Source organism: Fundulus heteroclitus, unplaced genomic scaffold, assembly GCF_011125445.2.
Source record: "Fundulus heteroclitus isolate FHET01 unplaced genomic scaffold, MU-UCD_Fhet_4.1 scaffold_58, whole genome shotgun sequence".
NCBI classification, from domain to species: domain Eukaryota; kingdom Metazoa; phylum Chordata; class Actinopteri; order Cyprinodontiformes; family Fundulidae; genus Fundulus; species Fundulus heteroclitus.
In genome coordinates this window covers 1297893-1307073 of record NW_023397011.1, presented here as the reverse complement: position 1 = coordinate 1307073, position 9181 = coordinate 1297893, and positions in this window count along the sequence as shown.

Sequence of the window (9181 nt, the reverse complement as noted above, 5' to 3'; positions counted from 1 at the left end):
ATTTTATAAATATTAATTTGCAGGATAATTTAAAGCAGTGTATGGTGTGTAATTATAAGATATGAAATGGTTAAGGTTTTTTTTAGATTTTGTAAATTGTACTTGATTTGTTTTCCTTGCAATAGGGGGTTTTCAGCTGATGTCACACTCACGTGACTACTCAGCGCGTCCGCCATATTGGGTGGCAGTCGTTTTGCACCGTTGACCTGCATTGTATGACGCCTTAGGCAGTATTGGAAGTGAACAATGGGGAAAACGTGTTTAATGGTTGGTTGCACGGCCCGTGGAGGTGGAGATCAACGCTCTTTCTATCGCCTACTAGCCGTAATAGTGAATCAGTGTGAAAAAACAAAACAGCTATCTGAACAACGCCGTCACCTATGGCTGACACGGATATCCAGGTCCGATTTGGACGGTGTTAAGCTGGAATACGCCAGAGTCTGCGGTGCTCACTTTGTCACAGGTAATTAACTGTTAAGTATTTAAAACATGTAAGAAGAATATATTAATAATAGGGCTTGGGCGTTATGACTTATTACTTTCCGCGGCTGCCATGTTGACTGCCTCCGCCGCCTCTACTGCCTATGACTACCGCGTACTGTACTCCCTCTCTCAGCCGTGTTTTAATTTGATTAATTTCACCTTAACTTGATTTCAACCATGGTAAACCGTTGCTGTATTGTGGGCTGTAACAGCGCAACACATGATCGCCATGGGAAAAACATAGAAACAGATTAATTTTCCACCGCTTTCCTGCCTGGAGGCGCAACCACGGAGAACAACTGTTAGAGATAACAAAGAGTCGTCGGCTCGCTTGGATCGCGGCTGTAAGTCGACCGAACATAACTTTCCACAGTATCCCGATGTCAATGAGAGTGTGTTCTAAACCTTTGAAACACATAGCAGCTAGTTAAAAGTACATTACATGCGTGAGTGGTTGTTAGCGCTAACGGTTAGCAGCTACTAAACTAGCATGTGCCAGAGCTCGTCTGAGCACAGCTTACCTTTGAACGAGTTACTGTGTTCCCACTGTTTGCTGGCTTTATGATCTGCAGCTCCTACCGGCGCCAATACGGTAAATACAACTTAATTTTGCACTGGTCATTGTTCTGCTTAAATAATTAAAGCCGCGAGCGGCGTCGATCGGCCCTGCAGCCAAGCGCCTTCGCGCACCGCCGACCGTCAGCCACCGCAGAAGCATGCGACACATTTGCGTCGGATTGTTTACATTTTTACCATCTTATTAAAACTCACCCGTCCACGTATGATGGCGATTTCCTTGATGTACATAACCAGATGTGAACTGGTTGTGAGCCTCTAGACCCTTGTAAGCTCTCATTTCCTCAAGAGTGTGCAGAGGGTTTTCACCGAACACCAGGTAATGCATCTGGATTACGGCTAAACAAGGCACCGTGGAGGGTATACGGGTCCATATGGTCGATCACGGAACATTTCCTCAGGTATACGTCCTTATCTGGTCGCTCTAGCCCGCTGGCGTACTTATCCATTCGCGATACGATAATACGTGTACGACAACTAGAGATAAGGAAGTGAACCACCCAATATGGCGGACCGGAAGTTGGCCAGTGACGTCAGTGAAAACCCCCTATTCCACTTAAACAAGAAAATACAAAAAAGGTACAGTATGCTGCTCGTGTGTTTTATTAAATATCTTTTTTGATAGTCTAGTCATTTAGATAACTTCTTACATAGCACTACAACAATTAACATACAGAAATAAATTGACTTAGTCAGCAACACAAAATGTGCCTTGATAATTAGCCAAAACACAACAGTTGTGCCAGATTTGATTGACAGTTCTCCCTTTAACAATCCAACACACCTGAAATCGGTTGTCTCAGAGGCGGAGCGCGCTGATTGCGCTCCGCAATTACTGCGCGCAGTTGTCAGCAGAGGCCATCTGCCCGCGCCTGATAAGACATAGTATTAATGACCAGGGGCGTTTCGAGCTTTGAAGGACATCCGGGGCTTAGCCCAGACCATTTTATATAAATACAGGATCACTCAAAGTGTTTTTTGTTTTTATTATTATTAAAGTAACAATTTACTTTCAGTCAAAATACATCTTTAACATTATGCACAAACACATAACACTCTCACTCAAATTATTAAGGAAACTACGTCAAATAAAAATAAATAAACTGCAGCTACAATATGGACTGGAGAACGGGTTCTAACTGGGTGAGGCCAGAGAAAGGCGATTGTCAGAAAACTTTTATGAAGTTTTTTTTTTAACAGTGTAGAAGGTGAAGTGAAACGACACTGTAGAACCAAGTCGCACTAGAACCAGCTGAGAAAGCCTCCTGTGGTTCTATGAACTAATTTTATTCAACCCAAAATCACCTGCCAGAGAGACAAGCTACAGCAGCCAAGATTACCTACAGCAATATTTAACTTTATGCAAAGTTTAATAACATTTCTCTAATTAAAGTGTTCATCTTAAAAAGCAAGTAATGTTTTTTTCTGATAAACTTTTTAGCAATTTTATTGAACTTCAAAAATTTAAGATCCCATCCATCCATGGATTTTCTATACTCGGTTTTCGGTACAGGTGTGACGTCAAGCCCTATCTGATGGGGAAACAGGGTAATGGGGGTGGGGGGGACGGCAGGTGGCTCTTCCTAGTCAGGGACACAGATTACATCCTGGACAGGTCGCCAGTAACAGGGCTAAAATATAACCGTTTTATTAGACTTCAAAAAAGTTAAATAATGCCTTTTTATAAACTCATGAGTTGTGATAATTAATTGCTGTGCAATAATAGGAAAAACAGACTGATTATTGTAATGTGCGATCTGTGTTAAATTAAAATATATGACGTCATCATAGTATTGGTTATGTGTCCTGCATTGTCCATGCTTGTGGTTGGCCTTGTATGATCATAGGATTGGTAAATATTGAATGTGACAGGGAGCCAGTGGAGTTAATGTACAGGAGTGAAGTAGATGATGTAATGATGAAGCTGCTGTCTTTGTACTAGCTGCAGTTTATGGAGGTTTTCTGGAGGACAAGGAGGGAAGGGAGCTGAAATTGTAAAGTCAAGAGGTGAGTGGACTGTGAACCAGTTTGACAACAGTGTGAAGTAAGAACTTGATGCTGCCAAGATGAAAGTTAACCAGGTGATGATGTGGAAAGTGAAGGAGAGGATGAGAGGCTGGCCAGGATGACGCCAAGGCTCTGAAGCTGAAAGGTGGGAGAGATACAGCAATGGTCAATGGATATTGTAGACCTACCAGATTTGGTTAATGTTGACTTTGCACACTAAACAAGTGAGGTAACTGATGTGGCATTATGTCCACGGCCCGGGAATATATGGGCTGACTTGAATTTTTTTTTCAGTCAAACTGATTATTTTTGCTTTAACCCATGGTATATATGTATGAATATGCACTTTTACTGTTGCTGTTTAGAGTTCAACACTCTGATGGCAACGGGGAAAAAGCTGTTGCAAAAACTGGTGAACGTGCAGCGGATGCTGCAGAACCTTTTCCCAGTAGGCAAAGGGGAGAACAGTCCACGGTGGAGGTATGAGGGGTCTCTGATAATGTTATGGCCTCGGGACATGCAGCGCTGGGATGAAATGTCCTTATGGACAGGAGAGGAGCCCCGATGATCCCTTCTGCTGTCCTCACCACTCTCCACCAGATGCTGTGGGATGAGGGTGTTAAACGCTGAAGTCCAGGAACATGCTCAAAGGGGGCGGGCTGAAGTCCAGGAACATGCTCAAAGGGGGCGCGGCGTAGGTGGGCTTGGATGAGGGTGTTGAATGCTGAAGTCCAGGAACATGCTCAAAGGGGGCGGTGCGTGGGCTTGGAACCCGTTAATAACTGCTTGCAGTTCTAGTTATTATTATTATTATTATTACGGAATTAAAACGCGTTGTGCAGCCCACGCGGATTTGTAACGAATCAATTGGATCAGGTATCTAAGTTCAGAACGTGCGCCCCTACTCAAACCCAGAAATTCAGACCCCTCAACAACTAGGGGGCGCTATAACGAAGGACAATGCATTTTGGCCTATAACAACTAAACTACTGGTCCCACACTCAAAAACTTCACATCACTTTGTTTATTGGATGATTCTGCAAAATAAAGAGAATTGGCACACCCCTCGTTTCCCATCTAGTTTTCGCGCTACATGGCTACAAAGCTTAAACCTTTCTAGTTAAACTCCTCCTACATATTTTGTGCAATCCGCGCAAAACTCCATATATAACCATGTAATGGACAAATAAAAAAAGTTAACGCGGCGGATTTTTGAATTTTGACTTTTTCGAAAAGTAACGCTAAAATAAGTGATTGTTAGCTAGCTAGCTCTAAATGTAATTGCTGATTATTCTAAAACCATAACAGATTTTGACATGTCCTTCATAACACATAGTCCAAATAAGATTTTGCACATGTGACCCGCGTTTGAGAATCATCCATCAATAGGGGGCGCTGTGATGTCAAGAAATCTACTACGCAAGACTGGCTTATCCGATTTTTACAAAACCTTTTTCATCCCCTTCCAGTAATAGCCCTTAACTAAAGTCTTATATATGGTAATGATTGAAACAAGTGGGCGGGCCTATTTCCAAAAGTGTGAAAAAAACCTTTAAAACTTCAAAAAATTACTAAAAATCAATTTTGTGGTGTAACGATCTCAGATTTTCAGGATGTATTCCTTGAATAAGGTGTAACAATTCTCTCACTGCATGTATCAAGGTTTTTCAAAGTTGCACACTCTGATTTTTTAAAAGTTTGTAAAATGGAGAAATCAATGTATTTTCCACAAATATTGGTCAATCCCAATACAAATGGCCACTATTTGTAAAGCACATTCAGACTAAATGTTTACTTCAGTTTGGTAAAAATCCAGCTGATTTTGAACTATTTCAAAGACTTTGAAATTCACACGTGCAAGACTATAAAGGCTAATATTTTTTTTCTCTGAAACGCTTTTTCAATGGCCGTTTAAAAAAATCACATAGTTAGATAAAGCACTCTTTGAGATCCATGAATATTTTCAGAATTTTAGAGCAAACCGTTGATTTTTAACAAATTTATGAAGTTTGTGATCAGTTCACATCTCTCATCAACCAGAGCTCTCCCATCCAGATCTGTGAACAGGACGGCCATTATGCCAATATTTGGGCAAATCACCGGAAGTGACGTCAAGTCCCGTGTTTTTTTCTAAGCGGAGCAGAGACTTGAAGAGGGATAGCTTTTAAGGTTTTCTAAAGAACACATAATTAAAAAAAATAATTGAATATAAAAAACATCAAGCAGAAGCAAGGAAAGTTATTTAGAAGGCAAAGAAGACAAAATGAAGAGATTTTTGTGATTCAATAGGCAGAACAACTTCTATAGCTGAGGTATGGGGAATGGTTAAGAAAATGAAGGGAAATAGATCAGAGAGAACATATCCAGTTCTAAAACATGAAGAAGGAACAGCATTAACAAATGAATAAAAAGTAAAAGTAATGGCAAGAACATTTGCAAAGATCCATAGTTCAGATATGGATCAGACTTATTCGAAAAGTAACGCTATAATATAATATGGATAGATAGATAGATAGACTTAGTGAGAATTAGAAAACTTTATTTGTCATTTTGTATGCACAGAGTGCGTACAGAACGAAATTCTGTTGCATACAGCTTGTAAATTGCAGTAAAATAAATTACAGTATAAGGTGCAGCAGTGATTTGAAGTAAACAATTGAAATGCAAACAAATCAGGAGAAGTCACAGTGTACAGGTGTGTATTTTTAAAAAAACTTTTGTATATGCAGAATTGATTGTGCAGAGGGCAATTTGTGCAAGAATACAGCTTGTAAATTACAGTCAATTTAAATTACAATATAAGGTGCAGCAGTGATTTAAAAGTAAACAATTGAAGTATAAACAATGCATGAGAAAGTCACAGTGTACAGGTAAGTATTTTTAAAACCATTTGTATGTACTGAATTGATTGTGCAAAGGGCATTTGTGCGAGAATGCATTTAGAAACTGAGAGTTCGACAGCATTTGTAATGCTAGTTGGAGATGGAATGATGCAAAATTAGCAAATATGCGAATGTTGTGCAAAGGTTATGGGTTATAGTTATAGATAGCAGTGACATGCATTCAGGGGAGGCAATCATGGAAAGATAGAAAATATAGAATAATGATAACAATATATATTGTGATTCACTCAGTCATTTGTAATAATAATTGTTTTTTTAATCTAATTTCCTTATTTTTTTTATCATATTCTCTTTAAAATCGAAGACTTTTGGCTATTTTTACAAAAATCCTTGGTGGTGCTTGATAGTGAAGCGCCACCAAGCCAGCGATCTTGGCCTCCCCTGGGATTGCGCAATCCCATGTTAACTGCGCTGACTTCCATTCCGTGAATGCATCTTCCTGTCTCTAGATCATAAATTCAATTGTTCAAACACTGATGAACTGATTTTCCACAATTTAATATATGTGGATTACGAATTGTGTTTTGGTCATTAAACTATGTGTTTTCGTGTGCTGCTGGGCGATCATAAAAGCCAAAGAGCTGGTTGTAGGTGAGGCCGGCAGTTCCTTGGCCTCTAGGCAGGGGGCGCTCAAGGGGCACCGCTCTGATCCCCAAATAGTAGAGTCAAAGCAAGTTATGGATGTGTTATTAGCGAGTTTTGCTAAACAAGTAAAGCACTAAAAAGACTCTAAACATACAGCTGGAACAGGACTGATGAAGGAAGGCTTTCCTCCCTGGCAGTGAGCTCCACTGAGACTGAGAAACTTTTAAAACTGAAGAAGATAAAAAGAACTTTTACCGGAAAGTGACCGATATTTTTGTTCAGAAAGAGCGCAGCTGGACTTCATTTCTAAGTAGAGGTAAGACAGCGATAATTATTCATATTTTGTTTTTGTAATGAAATGTGCGTAATGTAGGTTAGTTTTTGAATGTGTTACAAATGTAGAAATCCATCATACCTCATAAACTGCTAAATGAAACTGCCAAATGTTTTATTTATTTTTTTAACAAATAATCAATATTTTTTCCATGTCTCTTGGTTAATTGATTTGCCTCAACCAGTCTCCATCAGCACTTTGCAATGAGTCTACTCTGTAGAGTGTATATATTTGTAAATCTGACTGATGATGTCAGTGCTTCACCAGCTATGAACCCTACCGCACGTCACTGATAGATAGATATATCTATCAACATCTGCATACCTTGATTCAAATGAAACGATTTTAGTCTTATTTAACACTACAAGCTACAAGGATAAGAAGAGAATATCTTGGTTGAACTTAGAATAAAAAGGTATAAGTTACAGGAAACATGTAATTCATATATTATGAGTTGTCATGAAAAGGAGTGATAGCATTAATGGTTTAAAGGGTCACTGTAAATGAAGAACATTCATTATATATATATATATATATATATATATATATATATATATATATATATATATATATATATATATATGGGGAACAGTTCATGGTGGGGGTTTGAGGGTCTCTGTTGATGCTATGGGCTGGGGACATGCAGCGCTGGGATGAAATGTCCTTAATGGAGGAAAGAGGAGCCCCTATGATCCCTTCTGCTGTCCCCACCACTCTCCTCATTTTCCACCAGTCGGAGGGGCTGCAGCCTCCACACCACACAGAGAGACAGCTGGTCAGAATGCTCTCTATGGTACTTCTGTAGAAGGTTGTGAGAATGTGCGGGGACAGGTGGGCTCTCCTCATCCTCTGCAGGAAGTACAAGCGCTTCTGTGCCCTCTTCACCAGTGACGTGGTGTTCACAGACCAGGTGAGGTTGACCGTGATGTGCACCCCCAGGAACTTGGTGCTGCTAACCACCTCCACAGCTGAGCTGTTGATGAGTTTATGTCATCTGCAAACTTCATGATGTGATTGGGGGTGAACCTGGGGGTGCAGTCGTGTGTCATCAGAGTAAACAGCAAGGGGCTCCGGATGCAGCCCTGAGGGGAGCCCGTGCTGAGGGTGATGACATCAGAGCTGGTCTGTCAGACCCGGACCGACAGTGCTCAGGAGGTGAAGAAGTGGTGAAGGGGTGTGCTGAAGCCCAGATGTTCCAGTTTTTCCACCAGATGCTGTGGGATTGAACGCTGAAGTCCAGGAACATGCTCAAAGGGGGCGGTGCGTGGGCTTGGAACCCGTTAATAACTGCTTGCAGTTCTAGTTATTATTATTTTTATTCTGCCCCCCTAAAGAGGGGCCTTTTTGGAGGCTTTATCATATTCAAAAACTCACCAAACTTTGCAGATGCATGGTGACTGTTTAAAATTTTTGTATTTTAAGGTCGTCACAAAAATCTAAAGAAAAATGCCTCAACGGCGCCACCTAGCAATTTTCAAAGGACCCTTTGCTATTCACTTACTTCGTTGTAGAGACATGAGATTTGGTACAGTGTTAGAGCTCACCAAGACGCTCAGAATTTACAATTAATGTCATAGTGCAAATATCACAGGAAGTCGGCCATTTTAGATTGAAGGTCTGATTTTGACCCGATTTTTGACGTTTACAGCATTGGTATTTGATCGAACTCCTCCTAGGGATAGTCTGATCATAAGGCATGGCCAATTAAAAGTTATTAAAACGGTGAATTTTTGAGCATGCTGAAGAGGCGTTGGCAGGGGTCAAAGTTCACCTACTCGCCATGAAACACAAAACTGTTAAATTTCATACACAAAAACTCACAGAGCCACCAAACTTTCAGTAGTTGATCACCACTAGGTCTTCTTTAATATCCAATGGTCAAATGATGACATTGCTTAGGCCACACCCCCTGACAACAGGAAGTGTCATGTTTTGTTGTAAGCGGTCGCTATGTTACCCCTCTGAGCTAATCAACGTGAAACTGTGTCAAGAGACAGAAGACATATTGGTGTGTTGTGGATTCCAGCCCCAAGTGGATTCCATGGAGCAGGGCGGCGTGGTGGCGTGGGGAAGTCACATCAAACCATATATTTTTAATCTTTTGACAGCATTATTTGCTCAAACCTGTCCACCAGGTGGCAGCAAGAGACCACAAATAAACCACAAACCAAGTTGTCTTGTTCAGTAAGGCAAGGCAAATTTATTTATATAGCACAATTCAGTACAAAGACAATGCAAAGTGCTTTACATGATTAAAATATAGCAAAATAAAACAGAATAAAAGCAAGTAGGG